Source organism: Ambystoma mexicanum, chromosome 7p, assembly GCF_040938575.1.
Source record: "Ambystoma mexicanum isolate Mex_15411 chromosome 7p, UKY_AmexF1_1, whole genome shotgun sequence".
NCBI lineage: Eukaryota > Metazoa > Chordata > Amphibia > Caudata > Ambystomatidae > Ambystoma > Ambystoma mexicanum.
Genome location: NC_090939.1, coordinates 633,519,916 through 633,538,031, shown reverse-complemented (window position 1 = coordinate 633,538,031; position 18,116 = coordinate 633,519,916). Strand labels below are relative to the sequence as shown.

General features: G+C 50.3%; 1 protein-coding gene across 1 annotated transcript in view; it reads left to right on the top strand.

Annotated features, from left to right (window-relative positions):
• LOC138526211 (fibrous sheath-interacting protein 2-like) overlaps positions 1-18,116 on the top strand; it is a 1,971,501-nt gene that overhangs the window by 1,215,168 nt on the left and 738,217 nt on the right. The window lies entirely within an intron of this gene.

Here is an 18,116-nt window from a genome sequence, read left to right as displayed (position 1 = left end):
CTGTTATTCACTGATGATGATTCCTTATATCAAAAGGCAGGGGGACAATCTGTCTCATGGGGAGGGATGTTGACAGTCTGTGGTGGGGCAGGGGTAGGGGGAGAGTAACTGCACCTGGCCCAATACTATTGTATTCGGTGTACTTAACACAGAAATTGTATAAAGGTGGGTTGTGCTCTATGCAAAACAGCATTGTATACCTAGGATATTCAATTCAATTCAAATGTTTTATTTCGACGCAAAGTCATAAAAACCACAATACATAAAAAAAATTCATCAGCATAAAACAAAAACATCAGTTGATCATCAGGTCAAGGCTCATCATAACAGCAATTAAAACACAGTACGTGCCTCCATCCTAAGCCAGCCACCAGTTAATAGATAAGAAGCAGAGCTACAGGAGGGCTCTCATTTTCTTTGCACGGATCCTCCATATCCAATTGAGGTATCTACTGGTTGCAAAGACTACAGGAACATCAGAAGAGTCCAGACACATGCTCATAGCTTCACTTATAGTCCTGCAGCCACGGCTTACAAAAGCGGGTTAAGCAAGCATTTCCTCAGCGGCTTGGTAACAGGACATAACAGTATTGAATGGGGGAGATCCTCGTCTGAGTCACCACATAGAATGCACTTAGCAGATACTCCAGAGTTCCATTTGTGTAATAATACTGCAGTTGGTAAAATTCCTAAATGGAACTTTATATACATAGACTTCTCGTGTTTAGGAGTAAAGTAGTTCAAGTAGTCTTCACAGCCCACACCTTTTTTTATAATGAGGTAGCGGGCCAGGGATTCCAAGGTCCGAGCTTTCAAATCTATGTTTGTGGCCCCTTTGATCAACATGGCCCTTTTCACCACAAACTTGAACCTGGAATCCATGCCAGTTGGAGTCGACCAGAAATCCCTAAGCCCAAGCGTCCCCAGCAGACTTTTAACATGAGATGCCTATTTCAGAGAGGTGCCCCCTTGCTGCAACAATACATCCAACGTCGCCTCTCTGTATTTTGAAAGCTTTACACTTGTCCACAGGTGGACCCAATAAAGCTCTGGACGCCACTTACAAATTATTTCTATTCCGTGCAAGCCAGTTTCTGGCAAAACCGATACATTTGGGCAGTGCATGGAAATCCCAAGAGACTTTTCAATAATGTATGCTCTGCCACTGCCAAACTGCCCCACAATTCCACCCCATAGAATGATGTTTGCCTTCCTTGGGCTTTATATGCCTCCAGTGACACTAGTACAGCTCACTTGCCATGCTAATGAGTGAGCCTGGCAAGGGCACCACCATACCTCGCCAGGGTTAACCTAGCCTTTTCCAGGTGGAGTGACCATCCACAGGACGCCATCACTCTCTCCCCCAGGTAATCATATGTAGAAACCTGCTCAATGTTACGTTTGCCCAGTGCCAGAGTAAAAGCCTTGTGCTTCCACCTTCTTTTGTGTTAAAAATCATGGACTTGGTTTTACTCACGTTAAGTGACAGGCCATTCATCTTGCAAAAGGTTGCAAAAATGTCCAACTGCTTACGAGCACCGGCTGGTGTCAAGGATAAGAGCACTGCATCGTCCACAAAGAGCAGAGCCGGTAGCTTTTCACTAGCTAGAGATGGGGCATCTGTTTGAGCTTCCAGGAAAGCTTTGATAACTCCATTGATAAAGATACAAAACAGTATCGGGGCGAAAACGCACCCTTGCTGTACGCCCTTCTCAATACTTATACTGCCAGTTGTGCTCTTCTCTGTTCCCCACCTGACGACAGCAGTATTACCAGTGTACAGGCTTTGGATAGCAGGTAGTAGGGAATCCGGAATACCTAAGTCCCTTAACACCTCCCACACCCGATGCCTTGGCACAGTGTCAAAGGAAGTACATAGGTCCACGAAGATTGCATATATACTCACCCTTCTGAGGATGGCGTATTTATCACAGAACAACCGTAGGCAAAGGCTCTGATCAATCGTACTTAACCCTTCGCAGAACCCTGCCTGCCGGTGGTCAATTATCCCATTGTTTGTAACCCAGTCCTCTGGATGAAACAACAAAGCTCTGGCAAATATTTTCCCCCATCATCCGAAAGGGAAATTGGTCTAAAATTAGCAGGATCACCCTGAGTACCCTTTTTGTAAACTGGGACAATTTCAGCCGAGGGGAAGGACCCAGGGACCATCTCCATGTTCAGGATAGCATTGAACAATTTAGTTAGGTAAGGCACCCAAATACTAAGTTAATTTCTATAGAAATCAATAGGGACCTTATCTGGTCCGGGGGCCTTAACCAACTTTTGCACCATAAGCACCCTCTCGACCTCCACACCAGTGAGAGACAAGTTGTTCTACCCCTCTCGCCCATACCCTCGCGAGGGTGGCCCATTTCCACGGGGGGTATCCCCACAGCTTGGTACAGATTTCCAAAATGTTCGACCCAGCGCTGTTCAGGGATAGAACCTTGAAATACATTAGGGCCAGTTCTTTTGGCTCCCCCCATTAAAGCCCAACATCCTTTCAAATTTCCATGCTCGAATGCAGCAAATAGCTTATCCCAGACATCTTTGTGCCACACTCTCTTCTTTTCTATCAACAACTTCCGATACTCCATTCTTGCCTGCTTAACTTCCCTGCCCAGTTGTGACTGAGGGCCCTTAACTGCTTCTATCAGCCGGCTCTTGGCCTTCTTGCAATCCTTCTCATACTAGGGAGTCACTGTTTTGACCAGGTCACGGACTGCCTTCTGCGGCTTCAGAAAATGGTGGCCAACCAGGCTCATGATGTGCTCATGCACTGGCACTAGGGTGGGTGCATCACAAGTGTCTACCCTGGCGTGGGTCTCCAGAGCATGAGTGATTTCATCATAAACCAATGAGAGAACCACACCAGTGTCAACCCCACCCCTATCGAATATTTCTCCTTGAGTGTCCTGCAAATTCCAGGTGAACTACACCATCTCACGCGCGTGGTGCCCTGCCACCTGGTGATATCCACGCTAGCTCAGACAGTTCCAGTGTGAGAGGATTATGGTCAATCTCAATCCTCTGCACCACGGAAAAAGCCTTTACTGAATACCAGGCCTCTTGGTTCACAAAAATGTAGTCAAGTTCTACTAGTAGCCTTGCTGTTATCAAACGGTAGGGGCTACTGGGGAGTCGCCTTGAAATCAACCTTTGCATGACCTCAGCATGTTTGTGCTGGCGTACAGGAAAAGCCCATGTCAATGGGCCTACCCCCAATGACTGTCCTCTTCAGATGTAATATCCACCAGACTACGGAGAGGCTCAATCTGGAGATTGAGGTCTCCCATAACTAAGATCTTAAGAGGTCTGGGCAAACTCAATCCCCACTCCAGCACTTTATTCACTATCACCTCAATAAGGCCCAAGCCCCCCTGACAGTGCCCAGTTATAAAAATTGACCCCATAAAATGTGGGAATCGTCCCCCAATTGTAGGCGGCTAGCTAAAACATCTGGGGAATCCATTTCGAATGGATTGTGTCCTCCCACGTATTCCTCATCTTATGATAAATCGTTATCTCCAGCTTCGCTGCTTCAGAAAAAAAATTCTCGGCAGAGGGCGCTGTGCTCGAGGTTGCGGCGTCGACTGTCCCTCGACAGGCTCCATACTCTGTCGACGTCACTGATGGTATAAATAGCTCGAGCCATGCCCGTTGCTTCAGTTCTGTTTTTCCGATCGCTTCGCTATCGAGAACGGCGCACTTCAAGTTTTTCTGAGAGAAAAATGTCGTCTTCTTCTACACCTTCTACACCCAAGACTGGGTTTAAGAAGTGCATTGATTGTAGATCGAAAATGTCGATTACGGATCCTCACCGAGTTTGTCTCTGGTGCCTCGGTTCAAGTCATCGAACCGACGACTGTGGCTCCTGTCAGTCTATGACGGAGAAGGCCCTTCGTGAGAGGAGAGGTAAACTGTCGGTGTGGAGGGAAGCTTCTAAAGCTAAGGCTGTGTCCAAAAAACATAAAAAATCGACCAATTCGAAGGAGTCGGATCGCCGTAAACATTGCAAGAGATCTCGATCTCGTAGCAGGTCGAGACGCTCGTCATCTTCCTCGTCTAAAAAACTGAAGAGGAGACATAGGTCTCCTTCATCATCTTCCGAGTCATCGACCGAAGAAATTCGATGTCCGACAAAATCGGATTCCCCCAGAAAATGGGAGGAATTTCGAAAAAAGAGGATGGAGGTATTCAAGAATGCCGCCCGACCCCCTCAAATAAACCTCAGAAGAGCCATACCCCTAAAGTCGCTCCATTGGAAGACAAAGAGAAGTCGAAAACTACTATGGTTAAAGCCATTAGTGTCGAGGATACTCGAAAAACTCGAGCCGATGCCAAGGCGTCGAAGACTCTTCGAGAGTCGAGTACCTGTCCGGTGCCACATAAAAGGGATTCCACGACTTCGTCAACGCCATCGGCGTCGATCGCTTCGGCATCGGAAGCCAAAAGCGTCTTCGACACCTGTGTCGAAGTCTTCATCGAAGATTCCTTCGACAACTTCGAAGGATTTTTCTATTCCTTCGACAAGTATTGTGGAGGAAGAGAGGAGATTTACTCCTTTACCCAGATCTGACTTTTTTAAGTCTATGTCCTCAATTTATGAGGAATCTGCCTCAGAGGATGTGGAAATCTCTCCTTTTGGAGCTCAATATGGCACAAAGCAAGTTCCAGAGGAACTTATAGATCCAGAGTCTAAAATGAGAGACCTGAGGGATACTTTGCATTCTGTCAGTGGCATTGACACGTCACCAGAATTAGAATTTTCCAGACCTGATCCAGTCATTATCTGAGAGGTATTTATCCACCCCAGCAATATTCCAAGATAATACTTGCACCACAGATTGGGCGTGAGCTAAATTGTCTATCAGATGACCATTCGTAGTTGCTTGCAGCACCCCGGAATCTTTTACCGGCATGAGAGCTGGTGAGGCAAGGCTCAACCCCTGACCAGGGTGCCAGGTCCTTCAACTCCTGGTGACCTGCTCCATACTTCCGCTAAGCCGCAACCACCTTTACTGGATTGCCCCCCCTGTCGGGTAATGCTTCACCTATCCCGCTCTACAACTTGTGTTCCCAGCAGGCCTGGACAGCACCCCCCCATTTACGAGATTGCAAAACAGGCTGGAGATACATGTTTACATGGCCAGATGGATTCCCACCCGACTCTCCATATTTCCCATACATACTTGCCGCGGGGCACAATACCATTCAGGCGGGGTCATCTTGAGTCAGAGGGAGGGAGCGATCGCTGCTCTGTTTTCGGAATACCCCTTACCAATATGGGATCATTTACAACAGCTCTTATTGAATCCTTAGTATGGGGCCCAACAAATCTTTCACATGATCATACATCACTGTGAATTATAGAGAAAAACCCTGGCTGGACCTCAACCAGTGGGTAACCTTATTTACCAGGCTAACTCCACGGCTGTACCCTCTCTCCTGACCCTTGGGAACATTCACAAGGAAAAAACAATCCAGTTGATTGCCATTGCCACTATCTGGGAGAGATGGGAGTTCAGCGGTATTGGCCTCCATCACATTCCTCACTTTACGCACTTGCACCCCCTCGCTAATTGAGGAACGGATTGGTCGGGTACAGGCGCCATCTGTGCTGGCACACCTTTTGCAGCACTGGGTCCAATGGACATTGCACCATCAATTAAGACACTCCTCATTCCCCTCTCTTGGATCCCCTAACTAATGATGGCCAAATCTGGGACATCACGTCCTCGACCAGAAAAGCCAGCCTAATGATGGCACTCTTGAGTTCCTCGTTCTCCTTCCCCATTTGCGCTAGGAACTCAAAAGCGCATCTGCACCTCTCACATCCCCTTAAACTCCCATGTTCCTGGAGCCCAATCATGCCTGGGCTTAGCTGGACTCAGCCCCCTACCCCTAAGGGAGGGGTGGCATAACTGGTGGGGGGGGTGGTGACAGCCATGTTGGGACTCGGGACAGGAGGCAAGTCAAGGCCAGTAATGCAAGTGGTCAAAGGTGCAAACATATTGCTTAAAGGCACCCCCAGCTAGTACGATGGGGTATCCTTTTTCATCCCGCCCTTATCCATGCACTCCCTCCCCTCCTTTTGGGCCACGGCCATGGGGGCAGTAACCTCAACAGGGATTTTATAATGGAGCCCCTCAGGTCCTCTCTGTGCACGTTCAACCTGGTATCCTGGAAGTATCTTGCCCACGTCAATCATTGTAGCCAAGGTAGCCTTGAGCAGTCCCTTGCTGACTTTAGCCATTGTCTGCATCTCTTCCAAGCTAAGCTTGCAAGGGGGACCCCTCCCCCCTCTTCTCTTGCCCCTCAGATACCCCCTTGTCACTAGTCTGGGTTTTTAAATCAATACTATCAGAGCTCATTAAGCAAAAATTAGAGGTTGTCCTAGGGCCCAATGGCCCCCCTTTCCCGTTTGCCGCCACCTGACCCTTTCTTGTGGGATCATTTTCACTGAGGACCCTGCTATTTCGCCAATCAAAGCGTTTGCTTCATCAATCCATCCCACAAACTTGGACGAGCGTTGTCTGGCCGAGTCATTGGCTAAGGGGCTTAGAGCTTTCCTTTTGGACAGGACTATGGGAGATCAGTAGGGATCCGTGCCCAATAATGCTGTTACACTCTCCCCCACTGAGGGCCAACTAATTGTATTAGTAGTATAATAGTAATATAGGTCCAATAAAATGTTAGCTTCAGGCGTCAATTTAACAACAATACACAATACACAATAAAAGAATAAAACATTAAAACAATAAAATACCAGAGAATAAAAAGAAAGATAACAGGGAGCGTATTCACTCTGAGCCTCCGAGGACCTCTTCCTTGATTACAACAAAAGTACAGTGCTGGAGGCACTCAACGTCCCAGAAGGCCAACCAATCAGCCTGCCAGCCAGCAATAAGCTCAGTCTCAGTTCAGTCTCAGCCTCAGGACACTGCATAGAATATTCCTGGGGTGAGTGGAAAGAAAATACGACGCCCGACAGCTTAAGAGGCCTGCCCGAGTCCGACTCCCCCTCCTCCTGCGCACTTACAGACAGAACCGCATAGGCTGAGTAGTGTGGGTTCACCTTGCTGCTCTTACCAGATCCCTACCTAATAATAAATTACAGACAACTTTGTGTGTATGGAAAATTTGTAGGCCGTAGGCATTTTATTTTCTTACAGAAAATCCATGATAACAAAACATTACATATACATATGCTTTTGGGCACATTGTGTCCAGTTCCGAAGCCGCTCAAGGCTCCTTCTGAGTCTTTGTTATCCCTGAGCCTTCGTTCCTGGGCACATGCCGCCTACAACGTTTCTTGGACCATGTACCGAAAGAGTACTCAGCGTTCTTTTCTCCTGCTTATTCCTTCTTTCCTTGGACCGTGTACCGAAAGAGTACTCGGCGTTCTTTCTTCCACTTTTGTACCGTGTACCGAAGGAGTACTCGGCGTCCTGGCTCCTGCCTGCACACCCCCACCTCTTCCGTTTCTTTTGTAGGGTGGGTTGGGTGGCAACGTTTTTCCTTTCCCTTCTCCAGGTACCAAGAGCCTACCCGAGAGAGGTGAGCTCTTACCTGGTTTGTGCCGCCTCTCTTTTTCCAGACTTACTTATACCCCCCCGGCCTTTTGTTCCTTCCTGGGGGCGGCCGGGTTACCCCCTGACCTCCTGTTGTTATATTTCGCACCTACCCAGGTGCTGCTTCCTGCCCCTCCTGGGCCTTTGTTTCTTGTGGCGCCATTCGGACGCCCCTCCCTACGCTTTCGCGCCGTTTTCCCCCCACCCCGCGCCTAAACTCCCAGACCCTCTATCGTTCCGCATTTCATGCGGCCCGGGGCCTGGGTCATAGGCTGAGTAGTGTGGGTTCACCTTGCTGCTCTTACCAGATCCCTACCTAATAATAAATTACAGACAACTTTGTGTGTATGGAAAATTTGTAGGCCGTAGGCATTTTATTTTCTTACAGAAAATCCATGATAACAAAACATTACATATACATATGCTTTTGGGCACATTGTGTCCAGTTCTGAAGCCGCTCAAGGCTCCTTCTGAGTCTTTGTTATCCCTGAGCCTTCGTTCCTGGGCACATGCCGCCACATCTGAGTGGGTGTCCTTTACACCCCCTCGGGTCCCCCCCAAAAACCCCCCTACCTACAGCCTCTTGCCTGAAGTGCCCTAAAAATGTTGTCGGAAAAAAAACCCATCCCAACCTTTAATAGGTGCACTCCATCTTGGTGGAATATGTCCAGGTTGCTCCGGTGTAAACCATGTCTTATGAAATGTAGACCTGTACTCTTGCAGTACTTCTCTACTGATTTATTTAACTTCTTCCTCGCTATCTCAATCGCATGTCTCTTTTGTGCCCCATGCCAGATCCTTCTAGGTATTATTTCTGACATAAAAATCTCTGTCTTCCACCAGCTGCGAGCCAAGCTATGCAGTGACTCACAGATCTCTCTTTGCAATTTGCCCCTGTTCGTGCTCACCAGATCGTTCCCCCCTAAATGTATAACCAGGTACTCGGGGGGTTCCCTGAAACCTATTAAGTCCGCGGGAGGCCCCACCATGACGTAATTGTGTTCCTGAAATGTAATCCTTGATTCACCTCTTCCAGCCACCTGCCTGCCCGGGTCACAAAAGAGTGCCCCACTATCCAGGCCGATTTGTAGGGTCCGACCTCTGTGGAAACGTGGGAGATAAATATCATATCAGTTCCTCCCTTATGTATCTCTTAAAACATTGCGATTTCCATCCCCCAATTCGTTTCACCCCCTTCGTCCCCAGGCCCCCCGCCCACGCAGAGGTTGCTGCCCCTATCCTGAAGGAGTGTGTCCCAAACTCGGCTGGATCCCATCCCGCCTTTGCCACTGCCTGCTCCAATACCGCCTGAAACTGATACCTGCTGAGCGCGCGGCCGTCCCTATGTATCAATAACTGCCCATCAATTTCTGGTCGCAGATCTAAAAATTCCCTGGTGATGCATCTGGGACAGTGGTCCTTCTCTCTGATGCAATTGAGATCTATCGCTCTCCCCCTCCCTGTTTGGTCTGTCTTAGATTTCCTTAGCATTATTGACATACCTTTGTCACCCATACTGATATCTTTCCTTGCCAGGCCGTCTCCTGCCATCGTATTCCTGGCCACCAGTTCCCCTATTCTGAAAGCCCCGTAGTACGCTGCCCTGAACAGCGCAGTTTCGTATGTGCTGCTGCATGTATTTGGTAGCACTTTCAGTAAAATGATCAATTTCCCAAAATTGACCGGCCTTCTGCTATCTGGCTTCTTCCCCTCTAGCTTCGCCCATCCCCTCATCGCATATTTTATCTTATCGCTGTCAGTCGGGTCTGGTATGCCCGCCACTTTTGCGGTATATGCCACCGCCGCTAGGTGCACTGCTGCCCAGCTTTTCTTTTTACCTTTGGCAAATGCCCCTTCCAGGAATTCACAGATTTTTTCCGTTGATATTTCTTCCACCACTTTTACACCTGTTTCCAACAACACATCTTTTACACTCTTTGCATACTGCTTACCCGTCTTGTATGTCAGGGCATTCCTGGTCAGCTTGTCGATGACCCTTTCTTTTTTCCACTCTTTTTCCACCACTTTTGAGTCGACCTTGAGGCCAACCGTGCTTTCCTTTCTAGTGCCTTCAACGGGACCCATGCCTTTCGTGGCGTGGGCGTCTTTTCCTTGTCGGCGTCCAGTCTCTGCTCCCTGAATCTCTCCCACTGAAAACGAGAGATTGTATCAGCCACCACATTTTCCTCCCCTGCGATATGCCTCGCCCTTATTCATGTATTTAATTTCAGGCTTTCCAATGTGATTGCCCTCATCAATTCCAACACTACACTGCATGATGCACTTCCCTTGTTTAACACATGCACTACTGCCATGTTGTCCGACCATACCGCCAACTCCTTATTGCTTAGCTCCTTCCCCCATGCGCATAACGCGACCCATATCGGGAAGAGCTCTAGTAGCGTTATGTTCTTTGTCCATTCCGCCACTTGCCATGATTCCGGCCACTCCTCTGCACACCATTTTCTCCCCAGTATCGCTCCAAAACCGAAACCACCGGCTGCGTCAGTGAATAACACTCTTCTACCTTCCTCATTCACTGGCGAGCGCCATATCACTGTACCCCTGAAGTTCACCAAAAATTCAGCCCAGACTTCTAAGTCTCTCTTGATTCCTCCTCCTAGCCTGACCCTGTGGTGCCCTTTGGTAGCACCTCTTGTCTTCAGCTCGATCCTTCTCTGGAACACTTTTCCCTGCGGTATGACTCTTCCTGCGAAGTTCAGTTTCCCTGCCAGTGCTTGTAATTCCTTCACGGTTGCCTTGTTTCTTCCTCGTAGCTCCTGTATTGTTTTGATTAGCTCCGTCACTTTGTCCTCTGGGATCCGACACCTCCCCTTGTTCGAGTCGATCTCTATACCTAGAAACTGGATCACCTGTGTTGGCCCCGTCGTTTTCTCATCTGCCAGAGGAATGCCCCACTCACTCGTTATTTCTACGAATTTGTCCAGTGTTGCCTTGCACATGTCTGCCCCTTTGGGGCCGACAAATAAAAAATCATCTAGGTAATGCACCATCATGGACTCCCTCATCTCTTGTGCCACTGCCCATTGTAAAAATGAACCCACCCTCTCGAAATATGCGCACGAGATGGCACAACCCATTGGGAGGCACTTGTCGATGAAGTATTCCCCCTCCCAGTGCATACATAGCCATTTTTGTGATCCGCTGTTGACTGGCAACAGGCGAAATGCCGATTTAATGTCTGCTTTCGCCATCCATGCCCCTTCCCCTGCTTTTCTGACCAATTCCACTGCGTCTTTGAAATCTGAATACGTTACTGTTGCTTCGCTCTGCGCGATGCCGTCGTTCACCAAGGCCCCCGAGGGGTAGGATAGGTGGTGTATCAACCTGTATTCCCCTTCCTCTTTCTTTGGCACCAGCCCTAGCGGAGAGCACAAGAATTCTTCAAAGTGTAGGGCCATGAATGGGCCCTCCACCCTCCCTAGTTCCACTTCCTTCATGATCTTCTTGGTCACTATCTCTCTGTTTTCTCTTGCTGATTTCAGATTCCTGGGAATGTCTCGCGCTCCTTGGTCGGTGAACGGGATGTTGAACCCCTCACTAAAGCCTCGCCTAATCTGCTCTGCCGCTTCTTGGTCGGGGTAACCTCGGAGCCACTTTTCCATTCTCTCGACCTTTACCGGCGTGGCCCCTTTCCTGCCCCGTTCTTATTTCCGTGTCTCGTCTCTTCTGCCGCTCGGAGCTGCGGCCCTTGTGCACTTGGAACTGCTGTGGTCTCCTTTGCATCTCTCGCATTTGTGGCTGAATTTGCACTTCCAACCGCAGCTGCATGGTACCCCTTTTTCAAAGCTCCTGCATTGCCCTGGTTCTGTCCGAGCCGTACCCGGGCTCCCACCGCCCCCACCTTGTGTTGTTGGGGGCAGGCTGCTCTGCCATCCTCTCTGTGTCCCGAAATTTCCGCTCCGAAAACTCTGTTCCCTGTATCTGTCGTAACTGGAGTCGTATCTTGGGTTACTAGATCTGTAATCTGTCTTGTAATAGCTCTGCCAGTACTGCCTTCTCTGCTGACCACCTGTATTCCGCTCCTTGGCATCCCATTTTTCTTTCAGCACATTAAAGATGTAAAGGTTGAAATTTTCTTCGTCCCAGCCCATGTCCGGGAAGCAGTCCATCTCCTTTCGGAACTCATGGTCGTACTCTAGCCATGCGTCCCCACCAAACGCTGCGTGGACCTTCAGCACCCTCTGTTGATAAGCAACTAACGCTACCCCATCCTCCGGGAATTTCTGTAATATGATTGTCGACATTATGGTAAAGGCCGACATCCAATTATCGAAGTTCCTAACTACTGGCCCCTTTTTGAGTAAACTCTTTTCATCCTCTTTCATGTCTTCGACTGCCACATTCATCCCCCTTTTTTGACAATCTAATAATGTAAATATATCGATCAACTCCTTTCTGCAAATTTTTTCCTTCACTTTTTCATTTATGTACCAGGCCATCGCTTTCATTGACCTGCCCTGTGCGTCTTTACCCATGGTTGGCCTGCCATACTTCGTCATGAGTGGTGCCTTGTTCTCTACCGTTGCCGCCGTTGTTGTTGCCCCTGCCCCTATGTTTGGGCCTACCGTCGCGCTTTGCAGCGTCGCTACAATTGGCGCTCCTTGGGGCACTGGGACTACTGGTGTCCCTTGCGGTGTCGGGACCGGAACTTCCTTGGGATCAACTGGTGCCCCCTGTGGGGTAGGGACCGGGGCCTCTTTGGGTTCTACCCCTGCCCCCCCTACCCCACTCCGCTTTTCCTTGCTCACCACTCCTTTCCACTTTACCCAAGCTTTTAGATGATCCCTTTCTTCATCCTCACTGCTGGTTTCCTCTGACGAATTTCCCAACCATTCTTCCCTGCTCTTCTTCCCCCGTCTGCTCTTCCTGTCGTTGGTTCTGGGCGACTTACCCGAAACCGTGACGCAATTTTTTAACATCTTTACTATTTTATTCCCAACATTATTATTCACAGTACCTTTCTTTTTATCTTTCCTCTTTTTCTTGACCATCGTCTCCGTCTCCTCCTCCGTTCTTCCTGTCTCTGTTCTCCCCCTCTTCTGTCCTTGTGGCATTTCTTCCTCGCCTTCACTGCTGCTGTGTTCGATGAACAGTAGGGGTGATGCTGCCTTCGCCCTTTCTTCTTTCTGCATTACTTCCAGCACCCATTGGGCTCCATACTCCTTCTCCGCTTTTCTTGCCCATTCTGAGAATTCTCGGGCCCTCTTCGCTCTCCCATCCGCCATCTTTCTCGTCTGAATTCTGCCGGTCCTGGCAACTGCAACGACTCTCCCTCTCGCTCGCTCCGGTGATGTCGCGGTTGCCGCGTTAGTCTCAAGCGACGAACGCTGTATAAAATGCGTGAACCCGCAAGAGCTCCGCTTATTGAAGGGTCGAAAGCGCGTGAGCCCGCAAGAGCAAACGTTTTTCCTTTCCCTTCTCCAGGTACCAAGAGCCTACCCGAGAGGTGTGCTCTTACCTGGTTTGTGCCGCCTCTCTTTTTCCAGGCTTACTTATACCCCCCCGGCCTTTTGTTCCTTCCTGGGGGCGGCCGGGTTACCCCCTGACCTCCTGTTGTTATATTTCGCACCTACCCAGGTGCTGCTTCCTGCCCCTCCTGGGCCTTTGTTTCTTGTGGCGCCATTCGGACGCCCCTCCCTACGCTTTTGCGCCGTTTTCCCCCTACCCCGCGCCTAAACTCCCAGACCCTCTATCGTTCCGCATTTCATGCGGCCCGGGGCCTGGGTCAAACAGAACACCTGAGCGTTCTCCCTGAAGCGTAGCACTAAAACCAAAGTCAGTTAATTGAAGGCAGAAGCAATAAATTAAAGGCGAAAGCAAACGTTTTGCTGTCTGAGATCAGGAGGAAGACTTCTCACCTCAGCGTTTTCATAAATCTCCCATGCGCTCCTTCCGTTGGGTGCCAGTCATGGATTGCTCCTTCTGGACTCCTGCGTACACCTCTACTCCCTCTGGACTCGTGCATACACCTCTTCTGCACTCGCGGAACTCCCTGCAGGTGCAAAACTCGCGCTCTTGTTCCCGCGGGCTTCGAGCCTGCAGGTTGGAGCGGGAGGTTAAGAACGTGGAAGGCGGGGCCTCGGGGGCAGCAGCAGCACAGACACCAGCAAGTGCACCTTACTCAACAGAACTTCTGCGCCCTTGTTCCTGCAGGCTTCGAGCGGGAGGTTAAGAAGGCAAGAGGCTGGGCCTTGTGGGCAGCAAAGTCACCAGAAAGTGCACCTTCCTCAATAGAACTCCTGCACAGGGCCGGTCTTAGACCAGATTGCACCCCAGGCAGGAAGCATCATTGGAGCCACCCCACCCCCAAAATGACAACACAAATTCATGGTCCTGTCGCAGTGACCATGCTGTGTCTAGTGCCTCTCATGGGAATCAGTAAACTGCTGCGCTTTCATAGACTGCACCCAGATCCTTTCTTCCGTTCCTGCTTTCAGCACAACACGCTAGTCACTGGAGTACCACTATCTTTACTGCATTGGAAAAACCAGATGTTACTGTTACCCACTAAATGGTACTTGTGTCATTGCTTCTTAAGGATCAAAAGCAGGAACTGTCCTCCTAAATGGTTGCCCAAAAATCACAGGAAATATACATATGTGTGTTCCTGGTCCCATGGGATGAACCCACCTAAGTGGCAAAAGCAAATGTTTCCACTTATGCTGCACAACAGTAATCTACATGCTAAGAAAAGGCTCTCAATATGAGCATCTAAAGATTACCAAAACTGGGAATGCAGACATGCTAATGCCCACTTTTCCTACCTAACATCAATATTTCATTCATACTCTTCTCGCTCAAAGATATATGTGGAAGCCAATCTCCAAAAACATTTTCTGTAAATCGTGGACTTTTAAGTGTCATTTTCCCTTCCGGTACACATTTTAAATGTTGGGCTGCAATCCAGGAATGGGTGATTATTTCACACTTGATATTGGACAATGAAGATTCTATGACAAGACTGGAGGCGAGCATTATGCTTCATCTTCCCTTTATTCTACTCTTCACAGCAGTTCAACAAACACAATAAAACTTTTGAAAAGTGGCTAACAACCAAACTTTTCCATTTAAAACTACAAAGTCCATGAACCTCTGTAGTCCAAGCTCCTTCCGACAGCCACAACCCACTTCCTGCACATGGGCTCCTCCTCTTCTTTTACTGCTCTTCAAGCAGATAAGTACCTCATCTATCCTCTCCGTGTGTCTGGGGGGGAGTGACTGGAGGAGTAGTTATTGGGATAGCAAACAGCTTTATCAAGATAGGGCTGTGCACTAATAGACAGTAGAGGTGTTTCTACCTCCATAGGCAGTGTTTAGAGCGCGCACGAGCGGCTCGGCGCAGCGCGACAGGCACAGTAAGTGTTTTTCTGTTAGGCGGCGACTTCGCCGCAAGAGTCATCAGGTGAGTAGCGTTCCCGCGGGACGCAGAGGAGATAGGCTGGCGAGGCGGCGACCCCGTGTCGCATTACCGGCACTCCGGGGGTGCGGCCGGACTCGCGAGCGGAGCAGGGCTCATCGCGGCTCGCGCAACGGCCCCCTCCTTTTGAGAGGTGGAGCCAGCACTCGCGAGCGAGGGAAGCGCCGATCTCAGGGAGCCCCCACCCGCGGGTGGGCGGAGCTTCGATCGGGAAGACGAGCGTATAGCGCTCCCGCGAGCGAGCCCCCACCCGCGGGTGGGAGGAGCCAATAGCGAGTTTCTGCCTCGCGCAGAAGCCGATCGGCGTCGGAAGAGTCAGGGAGGAAGGAAAAGCTTCGAGAAGTAGAGTGTACAGCTTCAGCTGTAATTCATCACGCGATCCCTCGATCGCAGCGCTGAAATACGACAGCTGAGGGAAATCAGCTGGAAGAAAGGGGCAGTGAAAAGCCCAGTGCAAAGGAAAGACAGCGCTCGAAGCGAGGTGTCTCGCAGCTTGCCAGAAGGCAAAAGAGGTCGGTGCAGCCACGAATATAAGACACAGTGCATCTAAGGGAGCAGGGGCGTGCTAAGACACCTGTGACAGGTATTTTAGGCACAGAGCACAACAGCACAATGTCAGAGTTCGAGTGGAGCGAGGAGGAACAGAATGAGGACCTCGCTGCCAGCTTCAAGAAAGTGCTGGGTACCTCCCTAGTGGATGCAGTGGCGGAAGGGGTCAGGCCCCTGCAGATGAGACTGGAGTCGCTGGAAACATGGCTATCCCAACCCAGTACAAGCACCAAGACCTGGAAAAGCACGCCCGCAGAACCCTCGGAAGAGGGGAGTAAGGGGAGTAAGACAGCCCTTAAGAGAAAATTCTCTGACGACCCCCGGGGCTCTTTGGAAGGGGCGGAAGACAAGGCCCCAGAGGTGGTCGACGCGTTTGCGAAGTTGAAGGAGGCTTATCTGCAGCGTCAGACAGTGCCGCACCTCTTGACCCCATCTCCAGGGGAAGAAATAGCTGGAGAAGACCCTAGCTCGGAAGAAGAGCTGATAGAGGATCGGACCTCGCAGGGAGACGAAGGAGTCGCGGAAGACGACTGGGCCGTCCCGAGCGGAGGAAAAAGGGTGCGAAAAGAGAAGCATCTCCTAGAGCCCCAGGACGATATGTTCGACCCGGACAGTATTCGCAACCCAAGGTCCTCGGAATGGCAGCCATGTCCCAGGGTGACGCAATATATGGCAGCAAGATTGCGCAAGGCGCTAGACAAGGAAGTAAGGCAGCGCCTTCGGGCCGAGTGCCCACGCCCAGACCTTCCGGGAAAGGTAGCAGAGGCTCCCGAACTCGACCCAAAGATGCTGACCTTTGTGTCAAAATCAGTCAAGGACCCGCGCAAGGGCATCGATAGATCCTGGAGAAGCTGCCAGGAAAAAGTTTTGGACCTGGCCGGCCCGCTGGCGAAGATTATGGACCTCGCAGAGAGGGCAAAGGATACCGGGGAAGAGGTGGACCCCGAAGCTCTCGCCGGCTGGGCCCAGAGGGCAGTCTGCCTTCTAGGGAACGCTAACAGCGCCATTGCATCAGAGCGGCGAAGGGGTCTCCTTCTGAAGATTGACCCTAAGCTTAGTGATTTGGCTTCTTATGAAGCAGGAGAAGGAGCGCAGGGCCTTCTGTTTGGTGAGACATTTGGGAAGGAGATGGGACGCTTTGTCGGAACGTATGCGTCCTTAGAGAAGGCTCAGGCATCGATCCGCAGGATCTTCCCAAGTAGAGTTTTTGGCGGGACCGGCCGTTTCAGGGGTCGAACAGCCGGTCGCGGCCAAGGGGGAAGAAGATCCCATACAGCCAGAGCCCAGTACTGGGAGAACAAGGGCCAGGACACCTTTTTTCCGTCCAGAGGAAGGTTCCCGAGGGGACGCAGATCCAGAGGATCAGGGCGAGGCCAAGGCTTTACTCCAGGTGAGAGCGAAGGTGTATCCCCCTGTAGGGGGGAGGACGCGCAGGTTTTTGGAAAATTGGCGCGCGCTTTCAAGCGATTCCTGGGTATTGCAGACCGTCAGAGGTTTGCTCCTAGAATTTGTAGAAGACCCAGTACAGCCCAGCAGACCTCAGAGGCAAAAGCTAGCGCTAGCAGAGCAAGCATGCTTAGACAGCGAATTAGTGCAATTAGTGCGCAAGCAAGCGATAGAGAAATGCGAGGTAACGCCAAGGTTTGTGAGCAACATGTTCCTGGTCCGCAGGAAGGAGAAAGTGCGGCCAGTTATAAATCTCAAAGAGCTCAACGGATGGATTATATACCGACATTTCAAGATGGAGGGTATCCATCAGCTAAGAGACTCCCTGAGAGAGGGAGACTGGTTGACACGTCTCGACTTGAAGGACGCATACCTGACAATCCCGGTTCTCGAGGAGTACAGACCATTCCTAGCTTTTCACTGGCAGGGGCAGTTCTGGCAATTCAAGACGATGCCATTCGGTCTAGCATCAGCGCCTTGGGCTTTCACGAAGCTGATGAAGCCGGTAGCAGCGGCAATCAGAGAGAAGGGAGTGAGGATGATCATTTATCTGGACGACCTCTTACTCCTGGCAGAGGATCGGGCAGTGCTAGTATATCAGACACAGTGGGTGCAGGACCTTCTAGGATCACTAGGGTTTCTGGTGAATACAGAGAAGTCCGACACCACGCCGGCACAAAGGTTAGATTTCCTGGGGTTTGTTTTAGATACCAAGAAAGCGACTCTAGAACTCCCGCCTCGAAAGATAAAAGATATCAAGAGAGAGATCAGGGCATGCTTAGAGAAGCAGCAAGTATCGCTCAGGACTTTGGCGCGGATAGTGGGTTTGCTAGCTGCATCTATCCAGGCCATATTTCCGGGCCCGCTGCATTACAGAGCGCTGCAGCGGTTGAAGATCAGACACCTCCAGCAGGGGTTGAAGTATCATCAGTCGGTACCCCTAGATTCGGAATCCATTACGGAACTAGAGTGGTGGCTGAGGAATATGGACGCCTGGAATGGGCGTGCCATATTCGGAGACAAGCCAGATCTGATCATAGAATCGGATGCCAGCCGGAAGGGCTGGGGAGCCAGATGTGGGTCTTTACAGACCGGAGGCAAGT